Raw genomic sequence first — 20,040 nt, forward strand, 5'->3', positions numbered from 1 at the left:
GATGCCACGTAAGCGAACATATTTGGTCAAACTGTCCAGCTCTTAAACTGGGAAGTACCTTCTTAGTGCAGTAGGCAGCACGTCAGTCTCATAATCTGAAGGTCCTGAATTCAATCCTTAGAAAAGGCATTGATACTTGTAAAGATGTTTTTCCTTCTTTCCATTTCAGCTGCATGCTTGCAAAAATCGAGAAGTTTTGCTGCGACAGCACACCAAAGGATTTGATGTCCCTCAGCCTGCGGTGACCTTCAGAAGCAGATGGGCTCACCCACACCTGACACAACTCTTGTGTCTGAACTATTAACTGAGCCAAAAGAACAGTGGAGAATGCAGGCATTGATCCCACTGCTTCACACATGCAAAGTCAGCGCTCTCTCATTTGAGCAAATTCCCCATTCACATCTGGTATTAGCTCCCAGTTTGCATCTGACTCGCCCCTTATCACTTGCCTCCTCGCTTCCACGACCAGCAGAAATCTCATGCTTCAGGTTGGCCCGCTCCCTGAACACTTTTCATGCTTTGCTCCAATTGCTCCAATCGACGTTACTGAGCAATAGCAAGCGAGCAAGGGCAGGACTGGAAGCCACGGATATGGTGAAAGACGCCAAGAAGAGCTCGAGCCTGCGGAAGGGAAGCGAGTTGAGCCGCCACGAGCGTGAGGGAGCAAGCGAGAGGCCTGTCTGACTGATGGACAGATGATTCTATTGCCTGAGGCTTTGCCTGAAAGAAAGTGCTGCCTCTTTTCATGCATTGCTGCTCAAAGGCACTCCCTGCTGACACACAGATGCAAGTGTTCAAGCAAAACGGCGAAGGCACTGTCCTGTGCCTCAGCTGCAACATGTTCAGCTGTAAACTGCTCGTCATATTAAGAGCTCTGCCTTCAGCGAATTGCCACTTACCACACACATACATACTTCAAAAGAATGCTCACTGCTTCAAGCCGGAGTGCAACCAACTACCTAAGCACGACTTTGCTTTGCTTTGTTTTCTACTGCACTGCTCCGCTCTCCCACCTGTGAATCGAAGGGATGTGACAGAGGTGCCTCTCTTTGGTGATTGTCTGCCTCATGCCTTGTAATCTGCCCGTCCTGTGCACCTGCTGATGTCGCAGCTATTTTTCACAAACTGGGCCAGTGGCGCAATGGATATCGCGTCTGACTACGGTTCAGAAGATTGTAGGTTCGACTCCTACCTGGCTCGAGTATTTTTGCAATCTTTGCATTATGGCTTTGGATGCCACGTAAGCGAACATATTTGGTCAAACTGTCCAGCTCGTAAACTGGTAAGTACCTTCTTAGTGCAGTAGGCAGCACGTCAGTCACATAATCTGAAGGTCCTCAGTTCAATCCTCAGAGAAAGGCATTGATACTTGTAAAGATGTCTTTCCTTCTTTCCATTTCAGCTGCATGCATGCAAAAATCGAGAAGTTTTGCTGCGACAGCACATCAAAGGATTTGATGTCCCTCAGCCTGCGGTGACCTTCAGAAGCAGATGGGCTCACCCACACCTGACACAACTCTTGTGTCTGAACTATTAACTGAGCCAAAAGAACAGTGGAGAATGCAGGCATTGATCCCACTGCCTCACACATGCAAAGTAAGCGCTCTCCCATTTGAGTAAATTCCCCATTCACATCTGGTATTAGCTCCCAGTTTGCATCTGACTAGCCCTTATCACTTGCCTCCTCGCTTCCACGACCAGCAGAAATCTCCTGCTTCAGGTTGGCCTGCTCCCTGAACACTTTTCATGCTTTGCTCCAATCGACGTTACTGAGCAATAGCAAGCGAGCAAGGGCAGGACTGGAAGCCACGGATATGGTGAAAGACGCCAAGAAGAGCTCGAGCCTGCGGAAGGGAAGCGAGTTGAGCGCAACGTCGCAGCCGCCACGAGCGTGAGGGAGCAAGCGAGAGGCCTATCTGACTGATGGACAGATGATTCTATTGCCTGAGGCTTTGCCTGAAAGAAAGTGTTGCCTCTTTTCATGCATTGCTGCTCAAAGGCACTCCCTGCTGACACACAGATGCAAGTGTTCAAGCAAAACGGCGAAGGCACTGTCCTGTGCCTCAGCTGCAACATGTTCAGCTGTAAAATGCTCGTCATATTAAGAGCTCTGCCTTCAGCGAATTGCCACTTACCACACACATACATACTTCAAAAGAATGCTCACTGCTTCAAGCCGCAGTGCAACCAACTACCTAAGCACGACTTTGCTTTGCTTTGTTTTCTACTGCACTGCTCCGCTCTCCCACCTGTGAATCGAAGGGATGCGACAGAGGTGCCTCTCTTTGGTGATTGTCTGCCTCATGCCTTGGAATCTGCCCGTCCTGTGCACCTGCTGATGTTGCAGCTATTTTTCACAGACTGGGCCAGTGGCGCAATGGATAACGCGTCTGACTACAGATCAGAAGATTGTAGGTTCGACTCCTACCTGGCTCGAGTATTTTTGCAATCTTTGCATTATGGCTTTGGATGCCACGTAAGCGAACATATTTGGTCAAACTGTCCAGCTCTTAAACTGGGAAGTACCTTCTTAGTGCAGTAGGCAGCACGTCAGTCTCATAATCTGAAGGTCCTGAATTCAATCCTTAGAAAAGGCATGGATACTTGTAAAGATGTTTTTCCTTCTTTCCATTTCAGCTGCATGCTTGCAAAAATCGAGAAGTTTTGCTGCGACAGCACACCAAAGGATTTGATGTCCCTCAGCCTGCGGTGACCTTCAGAAGCAGATGGGCTCACCCACACCTGACACAACTCTTGTGTCTGAACTATTAACTGAGCCAAAAGAACAGTGGAGAATGCAGGCATTGATCCCACTGCTTCACACATGCAAAGTCAGCGCTCTCTCATTTGAGCAAATTCCCCATTCACATCTGGTATTAGCTCCCAGTTTGCATCTGACTCGCCCCTTATCACTTGCCTCCTCGCTTCCACGACCAGCAGAAATCTCATGCTTCAGGTTGGCCCGCTCCCTGAACACTTTTCATGCTTTGCTCCAATTGCTCCAATCGACGTTACTGAGCAATAGCAAGCGAGCAAGGGCAGGACTGGAAGCCACGGATATGGTGAAAGACGCCAAGAAGAGCTCGAGCCTGCGGAAGGGAAGCGAGTTGAGCCGCCACGAGCGTGAGGGAGCAAGCGAGAGGCCTGTCTGACTGATGGACAGATGATTCTATTGCCTGAGGCTTTGCCTGAAAGAAAGTGCTGCCTCTTTTCATGCATTGCTGCTCAAAGGCACTCCCTGCTGACACACAGATGCAAGTGTTCAAGCAAAACGGCGAAGGCACTGTCCTGTGCCTCAGCTGCAACATGTTCAGCTGTAAACTGCTCGTCATATTAAGAGCTCTGCCTTCAGCGAATTGCCACTTACCACACACATACATACTTCAAAAGAATGCTCACTGCTTCAAGCCGGAGTGCAACCAACTACCTAAGCACGACTTTGCTTTGCTTTGTTTTCTACTGCACTGCTCCGCTCTCCCACCTGTGAATCGAAGGGATGCGACAGAGGTGCCTCTCTTTGGTGATTGTCTGCCTCATGCCTTGTAATCTGCCCGTCCTGTGCACCTGCTGATGTCGCAGCTATTTTTCACAGACTGGGCCAGTGGCGCAATGGATAATACGTCTGACTACGGATCAGAAGATTGTAGGTTCGACTCCTACCTGGCTTGAGTATTTTTGCAATCTTTGCATTATGGCTTTGGATTCCACGTAAGCGAACATATGTGGTCAAACTGTCCAGCTCTTAAACAGGTAAGTACCTTCTTAGTGCAGTAGGCAGCACATCAGTCTCATAATCTGAAGGTCCTGAGTTCAATCCTTAGAAAAGGCATTGATACTTGTAAAGATGTTTTTCCTTCTTTCCATTTCAGCTGCATGCATGCAAAAATCGAGAAGTTTTGCTGCGACAGCACACCAAAGGATTTGATGTCCCTCAGCCTGCGGTGACCTTCAGAAGCAGATGGGCTCACCCACACCTGACACAACTCTTGTGTCTGAACTATTCACTGAGCCAAAAGAACAGTGGAGAATGCAGGCATTGATCCCACTGCCTCACACATGCAAAGTAAGCGCTCTCCCATTTGAGCAAATTCCCCATTCACATCTGGTATTAGCTCCCAGTTTGCATCTGAATCGCCCCTTATCACTGGCCTCCTCCCTTCCACGACCAGCAGAAATCTCCTGCTTCAGGTTGGCCTGCTCCCTGAACACTTTTCATGCTTTGCTCCAATCGACGTTACTGAGCAATAGCAAGCGAGCAAGGGCAGGACTGGAAGCCACGGATATGGTGAAAGATTCCAAGAAGAGCTCGAGCCTGCGGAAGGGAAGCGAGTTGAGCGTAATGTCGCAGCCGCCACGAGCGTGAGGGAGCAAGCGAGAGGCCTGTCTGACTGATGGACAGATGATTCTATTGCCTGAGGCTTTGCCTGAAAGAAAGTGCTGCCTCTTTTCATGCATTGCTGCTCAAAGGCACTCCCTGCTGACACACAGATGCAAGTGTTCAAGCAAAACGGCGAAGGCACTGTCCTGTGCCTCAGCTGCAACATGTTCAGCTGTAAACTGCTCGTCATATTAAGAGCTCTGCCTTCAGCGAATTGCCACTTACCACACACATACATACTTCAAAAGAATGCTCACTGCTTCAAGCCGGAGTGCAACCAACTACCTAAGCACGACTTTGCTTTGCTTTGTTTTCTACTGCACTGCTCCGCTCTCCCACCTGTGAATCGAAGGGATGCGACAGAGGTGCCTCTCTTTGGTGATTGTCTGCCTCATGCCTTGTAATCTGCCCGTCCTGTGCACCTGCTGATGTCGCAGCTATTTTTCACAGACTGGGCCAGTGGCGCAATGGATAATACGTCTGACTACGGATCAGAAGATTGTAGGTTCGACTCCTACCTGGCTTGAGTATTTTTGCAATCTTTGCATTATGGCTTTGGATTCCACGTAAGCGAACATATGTGGTCAAACTGTCCAGCTCTTAAACAGGTAAGTACCTTCTTAGTGCAGTAGGCAGCACGTCAGTCTCATAATCTGAAGGTCCTGAGTTCAATCCTTAGAAAAGGCATTGATACTTGTAAAGATGTTTTTCCTTCTTTCCATTTCAGCTGCATGCATGCAAAAATCGAGAAGTTTTGCTGCGACAGCACACCAAAGGATTTGATGTCCCTCAGCCTGCGGTGACCTTCAGAAGCAGATGGGCTCACCCACACCTGACACAACTCTTGTGTCTGAACTATTCACTGAGCCAAAAGAACAGTGGAGAATGCAGGCATTGATCCCACTGCCTCACACATGCAAAGTAAGCGCTCTCCCATTTGAGCAAATTCCCCATTCACATCTGGTATTAGCTCCCAGTTTGCATCTGAATCGCCCCTTATCACTGGCCTCCTCCCTTCCACGACCAGCAGAAATCTCCTGCTTCAGGTTGGCCTGCTCCCTGAACACTTTTCATGCTTTGCTCCAATCGACGTTACTGAGCAATAGCAAGCGAGCAAGGGCAGGACTGGAAGCCACGGATATGGTGAAAGATTCCAAGAAGAGCTCGAGCCTGCGGAAGGGAAGCGAGTTGAGCGTAATGTCGCAGCCGCCACGAGCGTGAGGGAGCAAGCGAGAGGCCTGTCTGACTGATGGACAGATGATTCTATTGCCTGAGGCTTTGCCTGAAAGAAAGTGCTGCCTCTTTTCATGCATTGCTGCTCAAAGGCACTCCCTGCTGACACACAGATGCAAGTGTTCAAGCAAAACGGCGAAGGCACTGTCCTGTGCCTCAGCTGCAACATGTTCAGCTGTAAACTGCTCGTCATATTAAGAGCTCTGCCTTCAGCGAATTGCCACTTACCACACACATACATACTTCAAAAGAATGCTCACTGCTTCAAGCCGGAGTGCAACCAACTACCTAAGCACGACTTTGCTTTGCTTTGTTTTCTACTGCACTGCTCCGCTCTCCCACCTGTGAATCGAAGGGATGCGACAGAGGTGCCTCTCTTTGGTGATTGTCTGCCTCATGCCTTGGAATCTGCCCGTCCTGTGCACCTGCTGATGTTGCAGCTATTTTTCACAGACTAGGCCAGTGGCGCAATGGATAACGCGTCTGACTACAGATCAGAAGATTGTAGGTTCGACTCCTACCTGGCTCGAGTATTTTTGCAATCTTTGCATTATGGCTTTGGATGCCACGTAAGCGAACATATTTGGTCAAACTGTCCAGCTCTTAAACTGGGAAGTACCTTCTTAGTGCAGTAGGCAGCACGTCAGTCTCATAATCTGAAGGTCCTGAATTCAATCCTTAGAAAAGGCATTGATACTTGTAAAGATGTTTTTCCTTCTTTCCATTTCAGCTGCATGCTTGCAAAAATCGAGAAGTTTTGCTGCGACAGCACACCAAAGGATTTGATGTCCCTCAGCCTGCGGTGACCTTCAGAAGCAGATGGGCTCACCCACACCTGACACAACTCTTGTGTCTGAACTATTAACTGAGCCAAAAGAACAGTGGAGAATGCAGGCATTGATCCCACTGCTTCACACATGCAAAGTCAGCGCTCTCTCATTTGAGCAAATTCCCCATTCACATCTGGTATTAGCTCCCAGTTTGCATCTGACTCGCCCCTTATCACTTGCCTCCTCGCTTCCACGACCAGCAGAAATCTCATGCTTCAGGTTGGCCCGCTCCCTGAACACTTTTCATGCTTTGCTCCAATTGCTCCAATCGACGTTACTGAGCAATAGCAAGCGAGCAAGGGCAGGACTGGAAGCCACGGATATGGTGAAAGACGCCAAGAAGAGCTCGAGCCTGCGGAAGGGAAGCGAGTTGAGCCGCCACGAGCGTGAGGGAGCAAGCGAGAGGCCTGTCTGACTGATGGACAGATGATTCTATTGCCTGAGGCTTTGCCTGAAAGAAAGTGCTGCCTCTTTTCATGCATTGCTGCTCAAAGGCACTCCCTGCTGACACACAGATGCAAGTGTTCAAGCAAAACGGCGAAGGCACTGTCCTGTGCCTCAGCTGCAACATGTTCAGCTGTAAACTGCTCGTCATATTAAGAGCTCTGCCTTCAGCGAATTGCCACTTACCACACACATACATACTTCAAAAGAATGCTCACTGCTTCAAGCCGGAGTGCAACCAACTACCTAAGCACGACTTTGCTTTGCTTTGTTTTCTACTGCACTGCTCCGCTCTCCCACCTGTGAATCGAAGGGATGTGTCAGAGGTGCCTCTCTTTGGTGATTGTCTGCCTCATGCCTTGTAATCTGCCCGTCCTGTGCACCTGCTGATGTCGCAGCTATTTTTCACAAACTGGGCCAGTGGCGCAATGGATATCGCGTCTGACTACGGTTCAGAAGATTGTAGGTTCGACTCCTACCTGGCTCGAGTATTTTTGCAATCTTTGCATTATGGCTTTGGATGCCACGTAAGCGAACATATTTGGTCAAACTGTCCAGCTCGTAAACTGGTAAGTACCTTCTTAGTGCAGTAGGCAGCACGTCAGTCACATAATCTGAAGGTCCTCAGTTCAATCCTCAGAGAAAGGCATTGATACTTGTAAAGATGTCTTTCCTTCTTTCCATTTCAGCTGCATGCATGCAAAAATCGAGAAGTTTTGCTGCGACAGCACATCAAAGGATTTGATGTCCCTCAGCCTGCGGTGACCTTCAGAAGCAGATGGGCTCACCCACACCTGACACAACTCTTGTGTCTGAACTATTAACTGAGCCAAAAGAACAGTGGAGAATGCAGGCATTGATCCCACTGCCTCACACATGCAAAGTAAGCGCTCTCCCATTTGAGTAAATTCCCCATTCACATCTGGTATTAGCTCCCAGTTTGCATCTGACTAGCCCTTATCACTTGCCTCCTCGCTTCCACGACCAGCAGAAATCTCCTGCTTCAGGTTGGCCTGCTCCCTGAACACTTTTCATGCTTTGCTCCAATCGACGTTACTGAGCAATAGCAAGCGAGCAAGGGCAGGACTGGAAGCCACGGATATGGTGAAAGACGCCAAGAAGAGCTCGAGCCTGCGGAAGGGAAGCGAGTTGAGCGCAACGTCGCAGCCGCCACGAGCGTGAGGGAGCAAGCGAGAGGCCTATCTGACTGATGGACAGATGATTCTATTGCCTGAGGCTTTGCCTGAAAGAAAGTGTTGCCTCTTTTCATGCATTGCTGCTCAAAGGCACTCCCTGCTGACACACAGATGCAAGTGTTCAAGCAAAACGGCGAAGGCACTGTCCTGTGCCTCAGCTGCAACATGTTCAGCTGTAAAATGCTCGTCATATTAAGAGCTCTGCCTTTAGCGAATTGCCACTTACCACACACATACATACTTCAAAAGAATGCTCACTGCTTCAAGCCGCAGTGCAACCAACTACCTAAGCACGACTTTGCTTTGCTTTGTTTTCTACTGCACTGCTCCGCTCTCCCACCTGTGAATCGAAGGGATGCGACAGAGGTGCCTCTCTTTGGTGATTGTCTGCCTCATGCCTTGTAATCTGCCCGTCCTGTGCACCTGCTGATGTCGCAGCTATTTTTCACAAACTGGGCCAGTGGCGCAATGGATATCGCGTCTGACTACGGATCAGACGATTGTAGGTTCGACTCCTACCTGGCTTGAGTATTTTTGCAATCTTTGCATTATGGCTTTGGATTCCACGTAAGCGAACATATGTGGTCAAACTGTCCAGCTCTTAAACACGTAAGTACCTTCTTAGTGCAGTAGGCAGCACGTCAGTCTCATAATCTGAAGGTCCTGAGTTCAATCCTTAGAAAAGGCATTGATACTTGTAAAGATGTTTTTCCTTCTTTCCATTTCAGCTGCATGCATGCAAAAATCGAGAAGCTTTGCTGCGACAGCACACCAAAGGATTTGATGTTCTTCAGCCTGCGGTGACCTTCAGAAGCAGATGGGCTCACCCACACCTGACACAACTCTTGTGTCTGAACTATTCACTGAGCCAAAAGAACAGTGGAGAATGCAGGCATTGATCCCACTGCCTCACACATGCAAAGTAAGCGCTCTCCCATTTGAGCAAATTCCCCATTCACATCTGGTATTAGCTCCCAGTTTGCATCTGAATCGCCCCTTATCACTGGCCTCCTCCCTTCCACGACCAGCAGAAATCTCCTGCTTCAGGTTGGCCTGCTCCCTGAACACTTTTCATGCTTTGCTCCAATCGACGTTACTGAGCAATAGCAAGCGAGCAAGGGCAGGACTGGAAGCCACGGATATGGTGAAAGATACCAAGAAGAGCTCGAGCCTGCGGAAGGGAAGCGAGTTGAGCGTAATGTCGCAGCCGCCACGAGCGTGAGGGAGCAAGCGAGAGCCCTTTCTGACTGATGGACAGATGATTCTATTGCCTGAGGCTTTGCCTGAAAGAAAGTGCTGCCTCTTTTCATGCATTGCTGCTCAAAGGCACTCCCTGCTGACACACAGATGCAAGTGTTCAAGCAAAACGGCGAAGGCACTGTCCTGTGCCTCAGCTGCAACATGTTCAGCTGTAAACTGCTCGTCATATTAAGAGCTCTGCCTTCAGCGAATTGCCACTTACCACACACATACATACTTCAAAAGAATGCTCACTGCTTCAAGCCGGAGTGCAACCAACTACCTAAGCACGACTTTGCTTTGCTTTGTTTTCTACTGCACTGCTCCGCTCTCCCACCTGTGAATCGAAGGGATGCGACAGAGGTGCCTCTCTTTGGTGATTGTCTGCCTCATGCCTTGGAATCTGCCCGTCCTGTGCACCTGCTGATGTTGCAGCTATTTTTCACAGACTGGGCCAGTGGCGCAATGGATAACGCGTCTGACTACAGATCAGAAGATTGTAGGTTCGACTCCTACCTGGCTCGAGTATTTTTGCAATCTTTGCATTATGGCTTTGGATGCCACGTAAGCGAACATATTTGGTCAAACTGTCCAGCTCTTAAACTGGGAAGTACCTTCTTAGTGCAGTAGGCAGCACGTCAGTCTCATAATCTGAAGGTCCTGAATTCAATCCTTAGAAAAGGCATTGATACTTGTAAAGATGTTTTTCCTTCTTTCCATTTCAGCTGCATGCTTGCAAAAATCGAGAAGTTTTGCTGCGACAGCACACCAAAGGATTTGATGTCCCTCAGCCTGCGGTGACCTTCAGAAGCAGATGGGCTCACCCACACCTGACACAACTCTTGTGTCTGAACTATTAACTGAGCCAAAAGAACAGTGGAGAATGCAGGCATTGATCCCACTGCTTCACACATGCAAAGTCAGCGCTCTCTCATTTGAGCAAATTCCCCATTCACATCTGGTATTAGCTCCCAGTTTGCATCTGACTCGCCCCTTATCACTTGCCTCCTCGCTTCCACGACCAGCAGAAATCTCATGCTTCAGGTTGGCCCGCTCCCTGAACACTTTTCATGCTTTGCTCCAATTGCTCCAATCGACGTTACTGAGCAATAGCAAGCGAGCAAGGGCAGGACTGGAAGCCACGGATATGGTGAAAGACGCCAAGAAGAGCTCGAGCCTGCGGAAGGGAAGCGAGTTGAGCCGCCACGAGCGTGAGGGAGCAAGCGAGAGGCCTGTCTGACTGATGGACAGATGATTCTATTGCCTGAGGCTTTGCCTGAAAGAAAGTGCTGCCTCTTTTCATGCATTGCTGCTCAAAGGCACTCCCTGCTGACACACAGATGCAAGTGTTCAAGCAAAACGGCGAAGGCACTGTCCTGTGCCTCAGCTGCAACATGTTCAGCTGTAAACTGCTCGTCATATTAAGAGCTCTGCCTTCAGCGAATTGCCACTTACCACACACATACATACTTCAAAAGAATGCTCACTGCTTCAAGCCAGAGTGCAACCAACTACCTAAGCACGACTTTGCTTTGCTTTGTTTTCTACTGCACTGCTCCGCTCTCCCACCTGTGAATCGAAGGGATGTGACAGAGGTGCCTCTCTTTGGTGATTGTCTGCCTCATGCCTTGTAATCTGCCCGTCCTGTGCACCTGCTGATGTCGCAGCTATTTTTCACAAACTGGGCCAGTGGCGCAATGGATATCGCGTCTGACTACGGTTCAGAAGATTGTAGGTTCGACTCCTACCTGGCTCGAGTATTTTTGCAATCTTTGCATTATGGCTTTGGATGCCACGTAAGCGAACATATTTGGTCAAACTGTCCAGCTCTTAAACTGGTAAGTGCCTTCTCAGTGCATTAGGCAGCACGTCAGTCTTGTTATCTAAAGGTCCTCAGTTCAATCCTTAGAGAAGGCATTGATACTTGTAAAGATGTCTTTCCTTCTTTCCATTTCAGCTGCATGCATGCAAAAATCGAGAAGTTTTGCTGCGACAGCACACCAAAGGATTTGATGTCCCTCAGCCTGCGGTGACCTTCAGAAGCAGATGGGCTCACCCACACCTGACACAACTCTTGTGTCTGAACTATTCACTGAGCCAAAAGAACAGTGGAGAATGCAGGCATTGATCCCACTGCCTCACACATGCAAAGTAAGCGCTCTCCCATTTGAGCAAATTCCCCATTCACATCTGGTATTAGCTCCCAGTTTGCATCTGAATCGCCCCTTATCACTGGCCTCCTCCCTTCCACGACCAGCAGAAATCTCCTGCTTCAGGTTGGCCTGCTCCCTGAACACTTTTCATGCTTTGCTCCAATCGACGTTACTGAGCAATAGCAAGCGAGCAAGGGCAGGACTGGAAGCCACGGATATGGTGAAAGACGCCAAGAAGAGCTCGAGCCTGCGGAAGGGAAGCGAGTTGAGCCGTCACGAGCGTGAGGGAGCAAGCGAGAGGCCTGTCTGACTGATGGACAGATGATTCTATTGCCTGAGGCTTTGCCTGAAAGAAAGTGCTGCCTCTTTTCATGCATTGCTGCTCAAAGGCACTCCCTGCTGACACACAGATGCAAGTGTTCAAGCAAAACGGCGAAGGCACTGTCCTGTGCCTCAGCTGCAACATGTTCAGCTGTAAACTGCTCGTCATATTAAGAGCTCTGCCTTCAGCGAATTGCCACTTACCACACACATACATACTTCAAAAGAATGCTCACTGCTTCAAGCCGGAGTGCAACCAACTACCTAAGCACGACTTTGCTTTGCTTTGTTTTCTACTGCACTGCTCCGCTCTCCCACCTGTGAATCGAAGGGATGCGACAGAGGTGCCTCTCTTTGGTGATTGTCTGCCTCATGCCTTGTAATCTGCCCGTCCTGTGCACCTGCTGATGTCGCAGCTATTTTTCACAGACTGGGCCAGTGGCACAATGGATAACGCGTCTGATGACGGATCAGAAGATTGTAGGTTCGACTCCTACCTGGCTTGAGTATTTTTGCAATCTTTGCATTATGGCTTTGGATGCCACGTAAGCGAACATATTTGGTCAAACTGTCCAGCTCTTAAACTGGTAAGTGCCTTCTTAGTGCATTAGGCAGCACGTCAGTCTCGTTATCTAAAGGTCCTCAGTTCAATCCTTAGAGAAGGCATTGATACTTATAAAGATGTTTTTCCTTCTTTCCATTTCAGCTGCATGCATGCAAAAATCGAGAAGCTTTGCTGCGACAGCACACCAAAGGATTTGATGTCCCTCAGCCTGCGGTGACCTTCAGAAGCAGATGGGCTCACCCACACCTGACACAACTCTTGTGTCTGAACTATTAACTGAGCCAAAAGAACAGTGGAGAATGCAGGCATTGATCCCACTGTCTCACACATGCAAAGTAAGCGCTCTCCCATTTGAGCAAATTCCTCATTCACATCTGGTATTAGCTCCCAGTTTGCATCTGACTCGCCCCTTATCACTTGCCTCCTCGCTTCCACGACCAGCAGAAATCTCCTGCTTCAGGTTGGCCCGCTCCCTGAACACTTTTCATGCTTTGCTCCAATCGACGTTACTGAGCAATAGCAGGCGAGCAAGGGCAGCACTGGAAGCCACGGATATGGTGAAAGACGCCAAGAAGAGCTCGAGCCTGCGGAAGGGAAGCGAGTTGAGCGTAACGTCGCAGCCGCCACGAGCGTGAGGGAGCAAGCGAGAGGCCTGTCTGACTGATGGACAGATGATTCTATTGCCTGAGGCTTTGCCTGAAAGAAAGTGCTGCCTCTTTTCATGCATTGCTGCTCAAAGGCACTCCCTGCTGACACACAGATGCAAGTGTTCAAGCAAAACGGCGAAGGCACTGTCCTGTGCCTCAGCTGCAACATGTTCAGCTGTAAACTGCTCGTCATATTAAGAGCTCTGCCTTCAGCGAATTGCCACTTACCACACACATACATACTTCAAAAGAATGCTCACTGCTTCAAGCCGGAGTGCAACCAACTACCTAAGCACGACTTTGCTTTGCTTTGTTTTCTACTGCACTGCTCCGCTCTCCCACCTGTGAATCGAAGGGATGCGACAGAGGTGCCTCTCTTTGGTGATTGTCTGCCTCATGCCTTGTAATCTGCCCGTCCTGTGCACCTGCTGATGTCGCAGCTATTTTTCACAGACTGGGCCAGTGGCACAATGGATAACGCGTCTGACGACGGATCAGAAGATTGTAGGTTCGACTCCTACCTGGCTCGAGTATTTTTGCAATCTTTGCATTATGGCTTTGGATGCCACGTAAGCGAACATATTTGGTCAAACTGTCCAGCTCTTAAACTGGTAAGTGCCTTCTCAGTGCATTAGGCAGCACGTCAGTCTTGTTATCTAAAGGTCCTCAGTTCAATCCTTAGAGAAGGCATTGATACTTGTAAAGATGTCTTTCCTTCTTTCCATTTCAGCTGCATGCATGCAAAAATCGAGAAGTTTTGCTGCGACAGCACACCAAAGGATTTGATGTCCCTCAGCCTGCGGTGACCTTCAGAAGCAGATGGGCTCACCCACACCTGACACAACTCTTGTGTCTGAACTATTCACTGAGCCAAAAGAACAGTGGAGAATGCAGGCATTGATCCCACTGCCTCACACATGCAAAGTAAGCGCTCTCCCATTTGAGCAAATTCCCCATTCACATCTGGTATTAGCTCCCAGTTTGCATCTGAATCGCCCCTTATCACTGGCCTCCTCCCTTCCACGACCAGCAGAAATCTCCTGCTTCAGGTTGGCCTGCTCCCTGAACACTTTTCATGCTTTGCTCCAATCGATGTTACTGAGCAATAGCAAGCGAGCAAGGGCAGGACTGGAAGCCACGGATATGGTGAAAGACGCCAAGAAGAGCTCGAGCCTGCGGAAGGGAAGCGAGTTGAGCCGTCACGAGCGTGAGGGAGCAAGCGAGAGGCCTGTCTGACTGATGGACAGATGATTCTATTGCCTGAGGCTTTGCCTGAAAGAAAGTGCTGCCTCTTTTCATGCATTGCTGCTCAAAGGCACTCCCTGCTGACACACAGATGCAAGTGTTCAAGCAAAACGGCGAAGGCACTGTCCTGTGCCTCAGCTGCAACATGTTCAGCTGTAAACTGCTCGTCATATTAAGAGCTCTGCCTTCAGCGAATTGCCACTTACCACACACATACATACTTCAAAAGAATGCTCACTGCTTCAAGCCGGAGTGCAACCAACTACCTAAGCACGACTTTGCTTTGCTTTGTTTTCTACTGCACTGCTCCGCTCTCCCACCTGTGAATCGAAGGGATGCGACAGAGGTGCCTCTCTTTGGTGATTGTCTGCCTCATGCCTTGTAATCTGCCCGTCCTGTGCACCTGCTGATGTCGCAGCTATTTTTCACAGACTGGGCCAGTGGCACAATGGATAACGCGTCTGACGACGGATCAGAAGATTGTAGGTTCGACTCCTACCTGGCTTGAGTATTTTTGCAATCTTTGCATTATGGCTTTGGATGCCACGTAAGCGAACATATTTGGTCAAACTGTCCAGCTCTTAAACTGGTAAGTGCCTTCTTAGTGCATTAGGCAGCACGTCAGTCTCGTTATCTAAAGGTCCTCAGTTCAATCCTTAGAAAAGGCATTGATACTTATAAAGATGTTTTTCCTTCTTTCCATTTCAGCTGCATGCATGCAAAAATCGAGAAGCTTTGCTGCGACAGCACACCAAAGGATTTGATGTCCCTCAGCCTGCGGTGACCTTCAGAAGCAGATGGGCTCACCCACACCTGACACAACTCTTGTGTCTGAACTATTAACTGAGCCAAAAGAACAGTGGAGAATGCAGGCATTGATCCCACTGTCTCACACATGCAAAGTAAGCGCTCTCCCATTTGAGCAAATTCCTCATTCACATCTGGTATTAGCTCCCAGTTTGCATCTGACTCGCCCCTTATCACTTGCCTCCTCGCTTCCACGACCAGCAGAAATCTCCTGCTTCAGGTTGGCCCGCTCCCTGAACACTTTTCATGCTTTGCTCCAATCGACGTTACTGAGCAATAGCAGGCGAGCAAGGGCAGCACTGGAAGCCACGGATATGGTGAAAGACGCCAAGAAGAGCTCGAGCCTGCGGAAGGGAAGCGAGTTGAGCGTAACGTCGCAGCCGCCACGAGCGTGAGGGAGCAAGCGAGAGGCCTGTCTGACTGATGGACAGATGATTCTATTGCCTGAGGCTTTGCCTGAAAGAAAGTGCTGCCTCTTTTCATGCATTGCTGCTCAAAGGCACTCCCTGCTGACACACAGATGCAAGTGTTCAAGCAAAACGGCGAAGGCACTGTCCTGTGCCTCAGCTGCAACATGTTCAGCTGTAAACTGCTCGTCATATTAAGAGCTCTGCCTTCAGCGAATTGCCACTTACCACACACATACATACTTCAAAAGAATGCTCACTGCTTCAAGCCGGAGTGCAACCAACTACCTAAGCACGACTTTGCTTTGCTTTGTTTTCTACTGCACTGCTCCGCTCTCCCACCTGTGAATCGAAGGGATGTGACAGAGGTGCCTCTCTTTGGTGATTGTCTGCCTCATGCCTTGTAATCTGCCCGTCCTGTGCACCTGCTGATGTCGCAGCTATTTTTCACAAACTGGGCCAGTGGCGCAATGGATATCGTGTCTGACTACGGTTCAGAAGATTGTAGGTTCGACTCCTACCTGGCTCGAGTATTTTTGCAATCTTTGCATTATGGCTTTGGATGCCACGTAAGCGAACATATTTGGTCAAACTGTCCAGCTCGTAAACTGGTAAGTACCTTCTTAGTGCATTAGGCAGCACGTCAGTCACATAATCTGAAGGTCCTCAGTTCAATCCTCAGAGAAAGGCATTGATACTTGTAAAGATGTCTTTCCTTCTTTCCATTTCAGCTGCATGCATGCAAAAATCGAGAAGTTTTGCTGCGACAGCACATCAAAGGATTTGATGTCCCTCAGCCTGCGGTGACCTTCAGAAGCAGATGGGCTCACCCACACCTGACACAACTCTTGTGTCTGAACTATTAACTGAGCCAAAAGAACAGTGGAGAATGCAGGCATTGATCCCACTGCCTCACACATGCAAAGTAAGCGCTCTCCCATTTGAGTAAATTCCCCATTCACATCTGGTATTAGCTCCCAGTTTGCACCTGACTCGCCCCTTATCACTTGCCTCCTCGCTTCCACGACCAGCAGAAATCTCCTGCTTCAGGTTGGCCTGCTCCCTGAACACTTTTCATGCTTTGCTCCAATCGACGTTACTGAGCAATAGCAAGCGAGCAAGGGCAGGACTGGAAGCCACGGATATGGTGAAAGACGCCAAGAAGAGCTCGAGCCTGCGGAAGGGAAGCGAGTTGAGCGCAACGTCGCAGCCGCCACGAGCGTGAGGGAGCAAGCGAGAGGCCTGTCTGACTGATGGACAGATGATTCTATTGCCTGAGGCTTTGCCTGAAAGAAAGTGCTGCCTCTTTTCATGCATTGCTGCTCAAAGGCACTCCCTGCTGACACACAGATGCAAGTGTTCAAGCAAAACGGCGAAGGCACTGTCCTGTGCCTCAGCTGCAACATGTTCAGCTGTAAACTGCTCGTCATATTAAGAGCTCTGCCTTCAGCGAATTGCCACTTACCACACACATACATACTTCAAAAGAATGCTCACTGCTTCAAGCCGGAGTGCAACCAACTACCTAAGCACGACTTTGCTTTGCTTTGTTTTCTACTGCACTGCTCCGCTCTCCCACCTGTGAATCGAAGGCATGTGACAGAGGTGCCTCTCTTTGGTGATTGTCTGCCTCATGCCTTGTAATCTGCCCGTCCTGTGCACCTGCTGATGTCGCAGCTATTTTTCACAAACTGGGCCAGTGGCGCAATGGATATCGCGTCTGACTACGGTTCAGAAGATTGTAGGTTCGACTCCTACCTGGCTCGAGTATTTTTGCAATCTTTGCATTATGGCTTTGGATGCCACGTAAGCGAACATATTTGGTCAAACTGTCCAGCTCGTAAACTGGTAAGTACCTTCTTAGTGCAGTAGGCAGCACGTCAGTCACATAATCTGAAGGTCCTCAGTTCAATCCTCAGAGAAAGGCATTGATACTTGTAAAGATGTCTTTCCTTCTTTCCATTTCAGCTGCATGCATGCAAAAATCGCGAAGTTTTGCTGCGACAGCACATCAAAGGATTTGATGTCCCTCAGCCTGCGGTGACCTTCAGAAGCAGATGGGCTCACCCACACCTGACACAACTCTTGTGTCTGAACTATTAACTGAGCCAAAAGAACAGTGGAGAATGCAGGCATTGATCCCACTGCCTCACACATGCAAAGTAAGCGCTCTCCCATTTGAGTAAATTCCCCATTCACATCTGGTATTAGCTCCCAGTTTGCACCTGACTCGCCCCTTATCACTTGCCTCCTCGCTTCCACGACCAGCAGAAATCTCCTGCTTCAGGTTGGCCTGCTCCCTGAACACTTTTCATGCTTTGCTCCAATCGACGTTACTGAGCAATAGCAAGCGAGCAAGGGCAGGACTGGAAGCCACGGATATGGTGAAAGACGCCAAGAAGAGCTCGAGCCTGCGGAAGGGAAGCGAGTTGAGCGCAACGTCGCAGCCGCCACGAGCGTGAGGGAGCAAGCGAGAGGCCTATCTGACTGATGGACAGATGATTCTATTGCCTGAGGCTTTGCCTGAAAGAAAGTGTTGCCTCTTTTCATGCATTGCTGCTCAAAGGCACTCCCTGCTGACACACAGATGCAAGTGTTCAAGCAAAACGGCGAAGGCACTGTCCTGTGCCTCAGCTGCAACATGTTCAGCTGTAAAATGCTCGTCATATTAAGAGCTCTGCCTTTAGCGAATTGCCACTTACCACACACATACATACTTCAAAAGAATGCTCACTGCTTCAAGCCGCAGTGCAACCAACTACCTAAGCACGACTTTGCTTTGCTTTGTTTTCTACTGCACTGCTCCGCTCTCCCACCTGTGAATCGAAGGGATGCGACAGAGGTGCCTCTCTTTGGTGATTGTCTGCCTCATGCCTTGTAATCTGCCCGTCCTGTGCACCTGCTGATGTCGCAGCTATTTTTCACAAACTGGGCCAGTGGCGCAATGGATATCGCGTCTGACTACGGATCAGACGATTGTAGGTTCGACTCCTACCTGGCTTGAGTATTTTTGCAATCTTTGCATTATGGCTTTGGATTCCACGTAAGCGAACATATGTGGTCAAACTGTCCAGCTCTTAAACACGTAAGTACCTTCTTAGTGCAGTAGGCAGCACGTCAGTCTCATAATCTGAAGGTCCTGAGTTCAATCCTTAGAAAAGGCATTGATACTTGTAAAGATGTTTTTCCTTCTTTCCATTTCAGCTGCATGCATGCAAAAATCGAGAAGTTTTGCTGCGACAGCACACCAAAGGATTTGATGTCCCTCAGCCTGCGGTGACCTTCAGAAGCAGATGGGCTCACCCACACCTGACACAACTCTTGTGTCTGAACTATTCACTGAGCCAAAAGAACAGTGGAGAATGCAGGCATTGATCCCACTGCCTCACACATGCAAAGTAAGCGCTCTCCCATTTGAGCAAATTCCCCATTCACATCTGGTATTAGCTCCCAGTTTGCATCTGAATCGCCCCTTATCACTGGCCTCCTCCCTTCCACGACCAGCAGAAATCTCCTGCTTCAGGTTGGCCTGCTCCCTGAACACTTTTCATGCTTTGCTCCAATCGACGTTACTGAGCAATAGCAAGCGAGCAAGGGCAGGACTGGAAGCCACGGATATGGTGAAAGATACCAAGAAGAGCTCGAGCCTGCGGAAGGGAAGCGAGTTGAGCGTAATGTCGCAGCCGCCACGAGCGTGAGGGAGCAAGCGAGAGCCCTTTCTGACTGATGGACAGATGATTCTATTGCCTGAGGCTTTGCCTGAAAGAAAGTGCTGCCTCTTTTCATGCATTGCTGCTCAAAGGCACTCCCTGCTGACACACAGATGCAAGTGTTCAAGCAAAACGGCGAAGGCACTGTCCTGTGCCTCAGCTGCAACATGTTCAGCTGTAAACTGCTCGTCATATTAAGAGCTCTGCCTTCAGCGAATTGCCACTTACCACACACATACATACTTCAAAAGAATGCTCACTGCTTCAAGCCGGAGTGCAACCAACTACCTCAGGACGACTTTGCTTTGCTTTTTTTTCTACTGCACTGCTCCGCTCTCCCACCTGTGAATCGAAGGGATGCGACAGAGGTGCCTCTCTTTGGTGATTGTCTGCCTCATGCCTTGTAATCTGCCCGTCCTGTGCACCTGCTGATGTCGCAGCTATTTTTCACAGACTGGGCCAGTGGCACAATGGATAACGCGTCTGACGACGGATCAGAAGATTGTAGGTTCGACTCCTACCTGGCTTGAGTATTTTTGCAATCTTTGCATTATGGCTTTGGATGCCACGTAAGCGAACATATTTGGTCAAACTGTCCAGCTCTTAAACTGGTAAGTGCCTTCTTAGTGCATTAGGCAGCACGTCAGTCTCGTTATCTAAAGGTCCTCAGTTCAATCCTTAGAGAAGGCATTGATACTTATAAAGATGTTTTTCCTTCTTTCCATTTCAGCTGCATGCATGCAAAAATCGAGAAGCTTTGCTGCGACAGCACACCAAAGGATTTGATGTCCCTCAGCCTGCGGTGACCTTCAGAAGCAGATGGGCTCACCCACACCTGACACAACTCTTGTGTCTGAACTATTAA

At 49.2% G+C, this 20,040-nt stretch overlaps 10 non-coding genes across 10 annotated transcripts; all 10 read left to right on the forward strand.

The window, feature by feature from the left end:
* The first annotated feature begins 1,127 nt into the window (after positions 1-1,127).
* Positions 1,128-1,200, forward strand: trnar-acg (transfer RNA arginine (anticodon ACG)). The gene has a single exon. It is a non-coding gene; the product is annotated as a tRNA-Arg (tRNA).
* Positions 1,201-2,363: 1,163 nt separating this feature from the next.
* On the forward strand, positions 2,364-2,436 carry trnac-aca (transfer RNA cysteine (anticodon ACA)). Its single transcript has one exon. It is a non-coding gene; the product is annotated as a tRNA-Cys (tRNA).
* Positions 2,437-6,067: 3,631 nt separating this feature from the next.
* On the forward strand, positions 6,068-6,140 carry trnac-aca (transfer RNA cysteine (anticodon ACA)). The gene has a single exon. It is a non-coding gene; the product is annotated as a tRNA-Cys (tRNA).
* A 1,159-nt stretch (positions 6,141-7,299) lies between these two features.
* On the forward strand, positions 7,300-7,372 carry trnar-acg (transfer RNA arginine (anticodon ACG)). Its single transcript has one exon. It is a non-coding gene; the product is annotated as a tRNA-Arg (tRNA).
* A 1,163-nt stretch (positions 7,373-8,535) lies between these two features.
* On the forward strand, positions 8,536-8,608 carry trnar-acg (transfer RNA arginine (anticodon ACG)). Its single transcript has one exon. It is a non-coding gene; the product is annotated as a tRNA-Arg (tRNA).
* Positions 8,609-9,771: 1,163 nt separating this feature from the next.
* On the forward strand, positions 9,772-9,844 carry trnac-aca (transfer RNA cysteine (anticodon ACA)). The gene has a single exon. It is a non-coding gene; the product is annotated as a tRNA-Cys (tRNA).
* A 1,159-nt stretch (positions 9,845-11,003) lies between these two features.
* Positions 11,004-11,076, forward strand: trnar-acg (transfer RNA arginine (anticodon ACG)). Its single transcript has one exon. It is a non-coding gene; the product is annotated as a tRNA-Arg (tRNA).
* Positions 11,077-15,921: 4,845 nt separating this feature from the next.
* trnar-acg (transfer RNA arginine (anticodon ACG)) lies at positions 15,922-15,994 on the forward strand. The gene has a single exon. It is a non-coding gene; the product is annotated as a tRNA-Arg (tRNA).
* A 1,164-nt stretch (positions 15,995-17,158) lies between these two features.
* Positions 17,159-17,231, forward strand: trnar-acg (transfer RNA arginine (anticodon ACG)). The gene has a single exon. It is a non-coding gene; the product is annotated as a tRNA-Arg (tRNA).
* A 1,164-nt stretch (positions 17,232-18,395) lies between these two features.
* Positions 18,396-18,468, forward strand: trnar-acg (transfer RNA arginine (anticodon ACG)). The gene has a single exon. It is a non-coding gene; the product is annotated as a tRNA-Arg (tRNA).
* Positions 18,469-20,040: the final 1,572 nt, after the last annotated feature.

This window comes from Pristiophorus japonicus, chromosome 1, assembly GCF_044704955.1.
Source record: "Pristiophorus japonicus isolate sPriJap1 chromosome 1, sPriJap1.hap1, whole genome shotgun sequence".
Taxonomy (NCBI): domain Eukaryota; kingdom Metazoa; phylum Chordata; class Chondrichthyes; family Pristiophoridae; genus Pristiophorus; species Pristiophorus japonicus.